Source organism: Morone saxatilis, unplaced genomic scaffold (genome assembly GCF_004916995.1).
Source record: "Morone saxatilis isolate NCDOM2014 unplaced genomic scaffold, NCSU_SB_2.0 Contig17, whole genome shotgun sequence".
Classification (NCBI taxonomy): Eukaryota; Metazoa; Chordata; class Actinopteri; family Moronidae; genus Morone; species Morone saxatilis.
This window is the reverse complement of record NW_023339729.1, coordinates 16,736,550-16,750,713: the sequence shown is the minus strand read 5'-3', so window position 1 is coordinate 16,750,713 and position 14,164 is coordinate 16,736,550. Positions and strand designations below refer to the sequence as shown.

The following is a 14,164-nucleotide window of genomic DNA, read 5'->3' as shown; positions in this document are numbered from 1 at the left end:
ACCTCATACCTCGACTGCGTCTTCCTCTTAATGATGACCAGCTTCCCCCTGGACTCATCAGCCAAGAACAGCCTTCATATCAGTGTCTCCAAGGAAACAAAAATCAAGGAAATGCTCGGAAGACCAACGACCAGAGAGAAGAGGAAGTCCGCATGTATATGAATCAAAAACAGAGAGAGTAGGCAGGAGGGAGGAAGGATGAGAGGGGAGGAACACAAAGAGAGGCACATGAGAAAATCTAAACATGAGGAACGAGAGGGAGACCAAACAGGGAGGCAGAAACGCAGTCTGAATACATTTTCATGGCCATACGGTAAATCATTGTATTCGGATTTGATTACCAGGTGGGCTGGCGTGATTGATTTCGTGGCAGCAACTACTCACTTCTAAAACTGATTGGTTAAATGCTGAGCAAAAACTCATTCCTTAAAGCTGATTGGGATTAAAAACAGCAGCCGGCTGATTTAAATCATGTCACTGGGTTACCGGTCAGCAGCAATGTCAGGACAAGAAAAATGGCTTTTTTGTAAATCGAATTCAAGACGCAGTCCAACACGGCACTGGTGTGAGAGCTTGTGATGGGTGACATGTATCGACTTCAGGGGTGGAAAGTACTAAGTGCATTTTTTAGCACTGTACTTAAATAGAGATTGACATACTTGCATACTTGGCAGTTTATTAGAAAATATTTCTGCTTCTACTGCACTACATCTCCAATACATTTTACTTCCAGTAGACAATAGCAGCGCTATAACGCGCCAATTGGTTTGCGTTACGTCTTATGCTTGAAGGACCAGTGTGTAGGATTTAGTGGGCATCTAGCTGATGTAGTTGCTGATTGCATTGCCCTTTGCTTCCCTCCTGTTCAAGCGTTTGGAGAAACTACCAGTGGATATTGACTCTTGTTAAAAAATTTAAAGACCAATATCTGGAAGTAGGCTATAATTGTCTGGGCTACTGTAGAAACATGGCAGACAGAAAGAGGGACCTGCCTGCCCTCTGTAGACTACACACGTCTCATTCTAAAGGTAGAAGTCCTGGATGAGCATCAACTGCTAGAATAACGGCATTGTCCTGAAACAATAGTGTGATGATACGCAGCGGCGAGGGAGTGCACCTGAGGGGGAAACCTGACTGCAGTGCTAACAAACACAGCTGGATCACCACATTAACACTGGTATTAGGGCGCGGAGGTAGAACGGGTTGTCAACTAAACAGATGGTTGGCGGTTCAATCCCCGATCCTCCTTGAGCAGGATACTGAACCCCGAATCGCTCCTGATCGGTCCTAAATGAGTTAGTTTGTGTTGGCCTTTGCCTTCACTGTATGAATGTGTGTGAATGTGGCTGTAGTACATACACGTTCAGTACATTTACCCTTCATTAACTACAGTTAGACTGTATTCCATTCAGATTAAAACTGTTGGGATTGAAGACTTCAGCTGTGTGATGTATCATGAAGAGGTAGAGGTCCGATGTGAATGTTTACTTCTGAGGTGTTTATTAAGCATTTGTATTCAGTTTGGGTTTTTAAACCAACCATAATCTGAATATTAAGCTCCATCTAAACATAGCACAGTTCTAATTATCAAGAGTGATGGGCTGAACCTCATCGTAGCGTTAGCCACTGAATGCTAACACAGTTATTAGTAAAGAGGTTTTTATTATAAACTAAAAGCATTCATTCATTAGGTTGAACAAATCTTTTGCCTTCAGAGACTCACCATGAGACAGCCGTAACCTTAAAAGTGAATGATTTTCTTTGTGGGGGGGTCAGTTTAATGTGACGGACTGTCCCCACAACGTCAGTAAAACAAGATGAACACACACACAGGCTCTCAGTGCTGACCTCATGCATGGCTGATTCATGGCTTATTCCCCTGGGTCCATTTCTACAAGGACAGGTCCATAGGGATGTTAAGTGTGTGTGTGTGTGTGTGTTATATCATATATGACTCAAAAGGGGGGGGGGGGGGGGGGGGTTAGTCAAGGTTTTAACCCCTGCTGCGGAGAGCGAGCGAGAAAGAGTTTCAATAATTCATGAGCTGTATGCACCGCGCCGCGCCCGCGCGCTCTCTCTCTCTCTCTCTCTCTCTCTCTCTCTCTCTCTCACAAACACACACACACTCCACACAAAAAAAGAGAGTAAATGCTTCCTTTCAGATACATGCACTCATGCAACCAAGCACACACACACACACACACTCCAACGCACCCCACAAGAACACACACATTCCCACACTGTGACATGGGTTTAAAGCACACACACACACAAACACAAACACTTGACCTACGCTGTGAAGAAATGAATTCATCTGAAAACGATGAAACACTCGCTCTGACAACCGTTTCAACCAGGTGGTCGTAAAAAGCATCTTCTGTTATTCTTCCTCTCTTCCTCGCTCTCTCATCAGCCTCTCAGGTGGTCTCTCTCTCTCTCTCTCTCTCTCTCTCTCTCTGAAGTTATATCAACCTCCCTGTGTGTGTGTGTGTGTGTGTGTGTGTGTGTTTGTGTGTGTGTGTGTGTGTTGTCATGAGATGCAGCTCGTCTAGCGTGCCAGACAGGCTGCATCACATTTGTGACCTACTTTGGTTGGGAGTGTGTATTTTTTATGAGCCTGGGAGATGCAGACTGCTCAGAGTGCGACACACACACACACACACACACACTTTGAAGAGAATGCAACGACACACACAAACAGACGCAAGATGTTTTTTCATATGAAGCAGCACCTATTCACGCACATACCTTATGCCACTAAGGATCCTGGTTGGCATAGAGACAGAAGCCTAACAGGTCTCAAAGAAACACCAAAACACACAGATGCTCAAGGAAATCACACGAGCATGCACTGAAAAATAATCAAAGTCTACATGTAATGATGTGTACATACATCGACTTCAACAACAGAGCGAACACACCAGTCTGCTTTCTTCTGAGGAGGTTTGGGGTAAAAGGAAACGCTTAAGTATCATCACGCCTGAGTGGCATTTCCATGGCCAAAAGCTTGTTTAATTCAGCCCCCTTAAGCTTTTTAAACAGAGTTCCCAATTAATTTTTAAATTACGGCGCTGACTTGTTGACTAGCTTCTGACACTTGAGAAATTATGTTAATTTCCACACCTCTTATTACGCCGGAGTCGGCCCGCTCCTGCTGCTCGGGATGTTGAATCAATGAAATGCCTTGTACGCCTCGTGGCTATAGAGCCGAACACACTGCTGCTTTACAACGAACTGCAGAACACACACACAAACACACACATTTACCAGCTCTGTGCTTAGGCAACACTTGACCATACACACCCACGAGTGCAAATGAGCACACACACACACACACACTGGTCCTGCTTTCACTCTGAGCCCTTAAACAAACCTGAGCCTTATCATACACCATAATTATATTCATAAGCTCAAACCTAAACATTATGGACAGTGTGCAAACTATACCTTTGCTTTCAGGGTAGCACACTTTTTCTTACATAACAGAGCAACAAATGACGATCCAGCATGCAGAATGAGAAGTGTTTTTCTGATATTTGATAGTTAAAGTGTTAGAGTGAAGTCAATGACATTCCACTGCTTTGATTCAATGCATGCCAGTATCTTTATTAGAGAAGAGAATAAGATCACCCTCATGCATGAATGCATGAGGGTGAATGCATGAATGCTAATCAGTATTAGCCCAATTGTAGGTATGATTCATGATTGATGATGATGATGAAGATACAGAAAGAAATGCATGTAGGCAAGACCCACCAACATTTCACAAATCATGTTTTCAGGGGAGCTCATGTCTCATTAAGAGGAGTCCAGCGCCCCCTGGCTCCCCGACGTGTAGTTCACACCCTGATTATGGAAGTGTATCGCTGCCACACCAGAAACAGAAAATATGAAAAGTTTGTTGTTATAACAGTATAAGTTGTCACATTATGTAAGAAATAATGCCCGACCTCGAAGGGTATTATCCTGCTTATACCATGGTCACTTGCCAAAGAAAAGTTAATAACATATTATATATTTTTGTGTGTTTTGCAATCAAAATAACGTTTTTTACAAGCCATAACTCTGTTTTCCTGGTAATACCTGAGTTTGTTTCTAGCACCTGGAAGAATCATTACCATGACATAATGTTCTAATGCAATGGAAATGTTCAGTACTCCAGTAAATAGGATGAACCATAGATAAGACCAATGTTATACTCGCAAGATTCAAAGTCAATAACACTGCAAATGGTCACCAAGCTATCAGCACTGTCATTGTCCCAATACAATATCAGTACGTCGTATTTCACCAACAGTAGGCAAGTACTGACGGCCGCAGCCTGAAGTAGCGACAGGATGTGGGATGACTGCTTATAGAAAAGTAGCTGGTTGAGGAAACTGGTGGCGTACGTCATTAGATGTGTCATATTCTAGCCACCTGAACTCCAGCGTCCACTCACTGTGTTTCTGGTTCTTCTGTAAGGACCATGTTTGAGTAGGCTTAGTAAACCCATGCTACAGTTGACCCGACATATCTGTAGCTAGCTGCCGACGAGTACTGTTCCCTGTTTACGTTAGATTTTGAACTAAAAGGAACAAAGGAATTGGAACTTAGTTTGGCGAATGCTTGCAGTGTGGGGATCAAACTGGGTTGCTACAAGGGGCCATCTATATGGGACGTTTAATAGGAGTTAATGTTGAAATCTGCACTGCCATAAAACATAAACCATATTTGTGATGAAAATGACAAACAGCTGATCTTTACTGAAATCAGATAAACCAAATTATGGATAAATTGGGTTGCACAAACCATCATTTAAACTGTGAATTATCCTGAATAGAGCTTAACATAACGTAACCCTAATGTTCCCCGTGTCGTCTTTAACAGCTCAAAAAAGATTCTGAACATAAAATACGCTCCAGGTCAGGTTTATGCATGTATAGTGCAAGTGCTGAGCCATTACACTGCCTGTGTAGACGGCTGTATTGATTTAATTAGAAGCGCATCTGCTCCGTGAGGTCATGAGGTGGATGACTGAAAATCACAGCTGAAACACTTTCAGTCCAGACATGCTGTTAGTCTTGTTCAGGACAAAGACACTCATTTGATGGAGTTAATAATGTCAGAGTGTGCTGTGGACAAAATGGCTGACATTGAATATCAGGACTAGAGAAGCTGACGGTCTTGGATCCAGCAGACTTCCATTAGTGCTGCTGCATCTTAAGTCACTTCCACGCTGGATCCTGGCCCATTCGCCCTGCTGTGTTCTGTCCTATTTTTCTTGTAGTTTCTGAATCTGTATCTGCTGAGGCTAATCAACACGTACTGAGCTCTAGCTCTTTAAATGTCTTTCTGTGTTGGATGTGCTGTTGATAAGTTAAAGAATTACCATTATTTCCCTTCCTCTTTCTTTTCTTTTCTTTTCCACAGAGTTGAAAGAAACAGTATCAAGGATAAAACTCACCCCTGACACCAGCTCCTAGTTCCATCCCACCGTCCACCCCCCTGAACCCAACCTCCCCTCACCCCTCTCACAGCTCCAGGGCTCTCCAAGGGTTCCTCGCCGGGTTCTCCAAAGGGTTCTCTGTGGTGTTCTGGAAAGCTCCATACGCCTCGGGGCCTCGGACCTTCATGCGTCTCCCAGCGGCAGAGTCCACCCACACCTCCACCCACCACACCACCACCACTACCATGAGCTGTGAACAGGAGTTTGGAGACGGGGCAATGGGAGTCACGCTCACACTGCGCCTCCTCATGCACGGAAAGGTGAGAGATACTCACAATAAGGCTGCAACAAATCCAATGCAAGGACCAAGTCCAATGCAAAGACCAATGCAAAGACCAAATCCAATGCAAACTGATCCTACAGGTACTCACAAGTGCCTGTGCCTTAGACAAACTATTACACACACTGTTGTTCCTTCAATACCATAAGCACACAGTAGTCCTGTTGCCCCAAATTCTCACTAGAGCACCAAATGGGGACTACTCCGCCACTGAAAATAGTCCCCTAGAAATGTACTTTTTCCTCCTTTGTGTTTGATAAAAACTGCCCTAAGCAGCTGTTTTAGGAAATTTCTGAGCTTTCTTAAATAATTAAATGTCTTTAAAGATTTACGTCAGTTGGAACCAACTGGTTTTGGGGCGGAGAGCCATGCACAGACAGGTTTGGGGAGTATTTAAAGACGGATTAACGCTGTTGGTTTTAGTGTTTTTATGGGATTTGTTGACAGTAAGGAAAAAAGCCTTATCCTTTGCAGCAGTGGTTCTCAACCTTTTTGGTGTCAAGGACACATTGATACACATCAGGCTGTGGACCCATTTTTGATCTGATATAGACATGCATCTAAACATGCAAATTAAACTCATTTCAGAAAAGATTGTTTGGGGTTTGACGTGCTGTTTTCTGCTTTGTCTTTTTGGTGAACTATTTGGTCTTTTCTCTGCTGCTTCACCAGTCAACTAAATGACAATGAAAAAAACAAAAAATGATTTGATTTTGTTTTATATTTTTATCAAGGGGGAAAATAAAATGTTGACAGCATGAAAGCTTGTTTCAGCATCCTGTGCAAATGCATGACCCAAAAAGCAGATTTCAGAGTTTAATTTATGACGTGAGGTGATGACAAATTACTGCTTCTGATTCCAAAATAGGAGTTAAAGACAGAGAAGAGTTTCTGATTGGCTGTATAGCTGGAGTGACTGATGGGGGTGTTAAAATGCTCCCTCAGAATGCCTTTCATAAAATAAAATTTTGATTTAACCCATCAACATATAAAGATGGACAATGTGTCTCCACTTCCTCCCCCTGTACAAAGTCATATCCAGGATACAGGCGCTGCCATTATGCACTGCTGATGTCATTGCTGCGCAGTAGTAATCAGGGTCAGTGATCAGCTGACTCAGCTGTCAATCATGACGTGAAATCCCTTTTTATAGCATTAAATAATAATAATAATTAAAACCAAACTTAAAAGATTTACCCTTGAAGATACATCAGCGTGACAACAACTGTATAAAAAGACAGAAACCATCTTTGGGAAAGATTTATTTGACGAATTCGGCTGGGGGGAGGATTATGATCTATACTGCAGTCAGCCACCAGGGGGTGATCAAGATGTTTTAGCTTTACTTTCTGGGATGTCATTTCGTCCATCTTTATATACGGTCAATGATTTACCTGTTTCAAAGTCAAACAATGCATTTATTAATCAGAGCGCTCATAAGAACGTAGCAGAGAGCAAAGATTCGTATTTAGGTGGAGGCGCGTACAAACAGCTGTTTGTGGCTCGCAGCTCTCTTATGTGTCTCAGCCAATAGTTTAGTTGTTTTGCTATTTTTTCTATTGACACATAAAGCTTAAACAGGGGTGGGGGGGAGCAACTGAAGAGGCTAAGCCCCCTTTAAAGCCCTCATAGCACTGGGCCCGCTGTATATAAAGTATTGTGTCTATCTGAGGATCACTATAGTGACATTTTCTGTTTGTATTTTCTCCACAGGAAGTAGGAAGCATTATCGGCAAGGTGAGTTTTTACCTTTTCCTTCTGTACTGCAGTAGAGACAGACAAATACTCTGTCAGGTCACTGATTGCAGAAGACAAAAGCCTGAATGTCAGGACATTAAAATGACCATCCTACCAGAAAGGAATTCAAAGGAGAAGACTCTTAAAGCCCACTGCAAATAATGGCGTCTGTGTAATATTCATGAACCCGTTAAATAGACTTTTTTTTCCCAGCATTAGAAAACAGAATAATTTCCCAGCAACACTGATCATTAGAAAATCCTCCCCATCTTCAGACTATGGTTCTCTAAAATTGGCCTGCCGCTCAAGATAGCGTCCAGTGTAAGCCTACTACAACCACATAAAGTCGCCATGAAATATGCATTAATAGTGTGTAAAATTTCTAGTCAGGCCATGTCATCCCAATCTCTACTTGCTGAAAAGGAGCTGCTCTCCAGGGATGCAAGTCAATTTAACTGTGGACGTGTTAAATAAACCCCTGTAGGATTTCTTCCAAATATATCACAGCCAAGTGAAGTGTGATAATGACCGCTGCCCTCACAGCACATTCACTAACCTATCACTGGGCCTGATTTCCTTCTGCGTATATTTAGATTTTAGATCACTTACATTGGGTGGTATATTAGCTCGTAGCTCTGACATAAAGAAGGCATGGAAATGACATCAGTGTGTTACAGTTACAGTTGGGTTGTGTCAGTGTGTAGTCGTACCACCGGAGCTGCTCTCCGGAGTTTCCTCTCGTATTAAACAAGTCTGCCAGGTGGCGGAGCAGAACTGATGCTCCTATCTGTCTTAAACAGGCTCATGTGACTGGGACAGGTGTCACAGTGAGATAATGTTGTACAGCTCGGTCCAAGTTAAACAAACATAATACATGATTACTTTTTTAATGTTTATTTACAGCGAGTACACTTCCTGAGCTTCCTTCTTGTGTATAAAGTCTGCTGCCGCCCCAGTGTGGTGTTAAATGCTGTCAGATGTAACACATTCATTTAGATTCATTATAAAAATAATGTGTTAAAAACAGAAATTAACACATGAAGAGTTCAAAAACAGATATCTGTGTTTTTATTATGCATTCTGGGTAATGTATCATATAAGTGCAGTTGGGTTATTAAACAATAAACAATATGTCTTCATATTTAAAGTTTTTTATTTTTGCAAAATCAGATAACTTTATGTTGTAGAGTTAAACAAAGCCATGTGAAAAGCTTCTTTTCAGCACAATATTTATTATTCTTTAACATAAAAAAGTGCTGAAAATGGCAACAATTAATGTTATATTTTACATCACTTAATCATGTTATGGCCACAGTTTTAAATTAAATTAAAGAAGACATGTATTTGGAAATTAAACAATTTATTTATATATTTTAATGTATTGATTTCTAATGTCACATTGAGATATTTATATTCAGTGCCACAATAATGTTTTTGAGTTCAAATATTTGGGGGCTTTTCCAAGTAATATTGATTTATGTGATTTCATCAGAATCAGAAAATATTCCTGCCACCCCATGAATATTTCCCTAGACCCGCCTGTGGCCATGTGTCACATTCACAGGGTTAGACTCAGATACCTGTTAGCAGCCACAGAGAGACTCCACCGGTGAGGCAGCTCAGGGGCATCCCGCTGGCTGTTGATTAGCAGGCAGGAAGCATCACTGGTTCATTTTCCTCTCCTGGAGTTCTCCAGTGGCTCCTGCAGTCTTCCAGTTATCACTCGCTGCTCATACAGTATCAGTAGTTTCTCCCCAGTGAAATAGCATGAAAACGTTGTGGGTGATTTTTTATTTTAGAGGTTCATTTTCATGTAATTTCTTAAGACGTTTCCTGGAAAGAACAATGTAATTTGACTCTAATTAGGTAAAACAGAGACAGCTTCCAACTGGTTGATTGTCCAGCTAGTGTAACTCAGTCAGCACGCAGCAGCTGAACATGAAGAAAAGTGCAGTTCAAGTCCGTTTTAAGTTGATTTGAACTTCTTTCAAGGAATCACATTTTGTGAACTCACCAGAATAGCTGAACACTGTTTTTGAACATTGTCTCTATTTTCTCTTTAATTAGCACCAAATTACACAGCACTGTCTGAAGGTCTGCACTATTTAAACCTGAGCTCTTACCATAGAGGTGGCAGAGGAGTGTAGACCGTCACACTGTGTGAGTCTGTTTGAAAGGCAGCTTTCATATAGGTCAAAGTATGAGGCTGTACTTTGTTTTAGTCATTAGTCACAAAGGGTTTTTTCTAGAACAATAGGTTAGGAATTACAGATCTTAGACTGTTACGACATCGATTCAAAACCAAATATGTGTTTTCTTGGTCCGGTGTTGCCATTGTGCAGACCTTAGAGACATTTTATAAAAATTCCTCTGGGATAAAATAAGTAACTCTGTACTGAGTTATGTCAAATGCCTGACCACTGGATTCAGAGCAACTTTAATGTCGATAATATTTTATAATAATTCTTCTGATTTGAGTATTTTTTGTTCATCATTATAAACAAAGTATAAAATCCCCACATGGAAGTGTACAGAATATTATTCATGAAGGGATTTATATAAATAAATGTAAAACTGGAAAGGAAAGAACATAAAAATGAAACAAACAAATCAGTTACATAAGACAGATCCATTCAAATTGTAGGATCCAGGTCTTCTACACTCTGAATATACAACAGGAAATGATTCCAAACCTGCTTAAACTCCCCTTTGGTATCATCATCCACCTCAGCCTTCTAATCCATGTGGACTCTTCCAATTCAATAAGTCTAGGTACTGTATTAAATCCTGCTATAGGTCTAGCCCAAACTTCACTGTGGTAGCTCCATAAATCTGATATTTCATATGTCAAACTAGTGTTAAAACTCTTCAGATTTCTTTTGTTTTTGCATTTTTAAAAGAAACTGTGTCTACCAATTAAGGTTTAATAAATATTAAAAATTGTCCTGTGTGTCTTTACAGTCTTTGACTTTGTGTTTCCACCTCAACTCAAAATCTGTATTCCATATTTGAGTGTCATTCGGCATTAAAAATATTCAGCTTTATGTTTCTCCTCTTTCCACAGAAAGGGGAAACAGTGAAGAGAATACGAGAAGAGGTAAGACCCCGCCGCCCACCCCCATCCTGCATATTCTCTCATATCTATCGCCCTCCCCTATCTCCTGTTAATCCACGATAAACCTTCAAATGCAGCTCACATGCATCCTGCTAATTACAGCATGATCAGGAAGCAGCGCAGTACTGAGCAAATCCATCCCAAAACTATGAGAAACAGGAAGCATGAGCACCGCTTATTCTTTATACACAACAGCAGCGGGAAAATAAAGTGTTGAAGTAGAAACTGTCCCCCTGCGTGTATTTTCCCGTCATATCCGCCTATTTTTAGAATGCAAGTCAAATATCTGAAGGTGTATTTTGTATTTTTGGCCGCCTGCTGTGATGTCGGTCACGTTGACATCTTTAGCTGTCTTTGCTGTCAGCAGCCTGTAAAATAGCAGCTCCACTCGGGGCTGTAAGTGTGGAGCTTCCCTGTGGAATATCTGTCCTCTCCACGTTCCCATCGTTTCAAGGAAACAGAGATGCAAATAGAAAGGGAGAGGTAAAAAGTGAGACAGAGGGAGAGAGGCGGTGGGACGCTGGGAAGAAAAGACAGTGAGGAGGAGAAGCCAAAGGAAGGATAAAAGAAGAGAGAAACAGAGGGCTTTTAAATGACAGCATGATGCAGGGAGTGAGAAACGGAGTGGGAGATGTGAATTTCCTCCTTCCTCTACATGGACTACAATGTTTTTACAACAGCCATTTTGACATGAAGTAGTAATTCCAGCTGTTACTGATGACACTAGCAGAGACTCTCCAGTGAGCCGACATGCACAACTGTCCCTTCATTAGTCCCGCCCCTTTTTGCTCTGTGCTCCAATCAGTTTGATTACTTTCTCCCTTCCTGCAGTTAGATAGGCTACGTGCTAGCGTCGTCTATGTTGAAAAGACAGAAAAGACATATCCTAAGTTAGCTAATGTTAGCACAACCCTAGGTAATCTGCTAGCCACCGATGTAGATTGGATTACATGGAAGAAGGTTCTGGGTTCGGCTGGGCCTTTCTGTGTGGAGTTCAAATGTTCTTCTCATGTCTGCGTCCGTTTCTGCCTCCATCAGAACATGTATGTTAGGTTAGTTCTCCAGTCAGTGCCCTGGATCCAAGGTTCTGGTTCAGATCTGGAGTTGGTCCCCGCACTGATCCGAGTACTTAGGATGGGTCAAATGCAGAGAATGAGTTTCCCTACGGCGATCAATAAGGGACAACTTACTTACTCATTAACTTACTTAAAGATTGATGTTGTTTAGCTTGGCTAGTGAGCTAGCGTTTTGCTAATAATAGCTATCTTAAGATGTGACTATATATATATATATATGTATGTTTGTAGAGACGAGCCTAGCACATAGCACACTGTAGGCTATCATCATATTCACAGTCATACTGGCAGAAACAAAATGCTTGGAAGACACAGAAGTTGAACATTTGAAATTTCCCTGACAGAAACTTGATTAAAATGTATTTTTGTTAACTAAAACAACTAAACAAAAATCAAATGACCCATATTTGACTAAAACAAGTAAAGATTTCCATCAAAAGACTAAGAAGTAAACTACAGTACAGTAAAACAAACACCCTTTACTGCCTTCTCATGCTGCTATCACATATTTGCAATCAGGTCACTTGCTGCAGCTAAATGAAGACTTAAACATGTGGATCTATAACTTCAAATGTTCTGCCTTCATCTCTCTGAATACAGAACACTGTCAGTGTATGCAACACCTGACGTGAATAGAGAGAGAGTTTCATATAGGTTAAAAGAGTGCAGAGACGTAGGGTTTCCCAGAGGAGAGCCAACGTTATGCTTGTCCAAACATAAAGACAGGAAGAATGTGTGTATGTGTGTGCAGTTCATTTAAAATGGATAACTCGTGCTATACTGCAGAAACAAGGATGAGCTGTTATGTCACCATAGTCTTGTTGTTAAAGCACTCCAGAGTCCCTGCAACATGAGGAAGGCAAAATAACAGCCCCAGCGTCAGTGCAGCAGTCAAATATGTGAAAACAGATTAAATTCATATTTTCTTTAACTACTGTACGAAATGAGACTCAAACAAATAGGTCACAGAACTGCTTCCGGTGTGTTTCAACAAGAAAACAATACTCCACTGTGTTTTAATGAGCCTAAATTTACTCAGTTTACTTCCCTGCTTGCCTGTAAAAATGTTAAATAATAACCCACAAATACATTCTGGAGGGAGAAATTATTTTAGAAGTGTGAGTCCTCAGAGAGATAGTTTGAAGATGACTGCACATGAATCGACGCTCCAGAGAGCAGGAGAGAAAAGACGGAGAGAGAGAGAGAGAGAGTTATGTTTCCGTTTATCCATCAGGGGAATTTTCACTTAACTTGTGAAACGCCATAAAAAATAAAACGCGAATCAAGCTAAGTTTAGGCGAATCAGTCGGCCTCCAGCATGGAAGTACAACATCCAGCAGAGACATGGAATATGCTTTAATACAAAGACATATCAGTGTATTTGTTAGTATATTGGTAAAGGTTTTGGGATGCTTTACATTTAAACTGTTTAAAATTGTTAATGAATGTGAAAGCTCTCAATCAAACACTCTAAACCACATCGTGTCTTTGCATTAATCAAAGGATTTCAAGTTTCCGAAAAACATCACTGAAGTAACAAACGTAGGGCTGTTACTTTTTTAAATAATGCTCTCCTGTCATTCTCCCCTGTAGTGAAACTGGAAATCTCTTTCTAACACAGAGAGAGCTTTTTAAGACATTGAAAATCCATCCTGAGCAACGGTATTTGGTACAACGTGTTTACAAGCACCCGACTTCTGCATCTCATCGCCCTAAAACCTAAATTAGAGAGTTAAAGAAAACCCTGCACTGCAGAAGCAATCCATAGTGCCCCTACCCCCTGATAATGTGTGAAACTTTAAATTAGGACTCATATAAACTCAATAATAGTTCCTTCTATTAGAACTGCACAGGCCGAACTGGGTGCTTTGAACCAGGCTCCCCTAGGACTGCTGCATTGGTATTTTTAGAAAACACTAATTAAAACAGAAACAGAAAACAACGATATGAAGACATTAGAAACAAATTGATTGTGAAATATGACAAAAAGTACCTCTGGGTACTGGCTACTTAAACTAAACGTGATCAAAACAAACTAAAACCAAATTCAAGAAAAACGCTGCAAACCAGACTCAATTTGAAAACCTCATAAAATAATCACCTTATTAAAACATCCAAAACTAACCGAGGCATCGCCTCAGTCGAGAGATTTATGGAGAAGGAGCAAACAAGAGAGTCAGAAAAAAGAAAAAGGGAAGGGAGACAAAGGTAGAGAAAAGGAAAAAAAACAGATTGTCTTCTCTCTGACAGCGTAACTCACAGAGCAGGAAGCATGAATATTTAAATGGATATTTGCCTCCCAAGGACAAACCCCAACACTGGATATACAGTTCTACTGGATTTATAAGCTACGTCTTCCTCTCATTACTCTTCTTTATTCCCCAACCTGCTGCCACTTCCTCACTCATTGTCTATGCAAGCTGATAGATCAAATCCCCACACACACACACTCTCTCTCACTCACACAC

The 14,164-nt window shown here is 41.0% G+C and overlaps 1 pseudogene; it reads left to right on the top strand.

Moving 5' to 3' along the window:
* LOC118326702 overlaps positions 1-14,164 on the top strand; it is a 79,013-nt pseudogene that overhangs the window by 21,215 nt on the left and 43,634 nt on the right.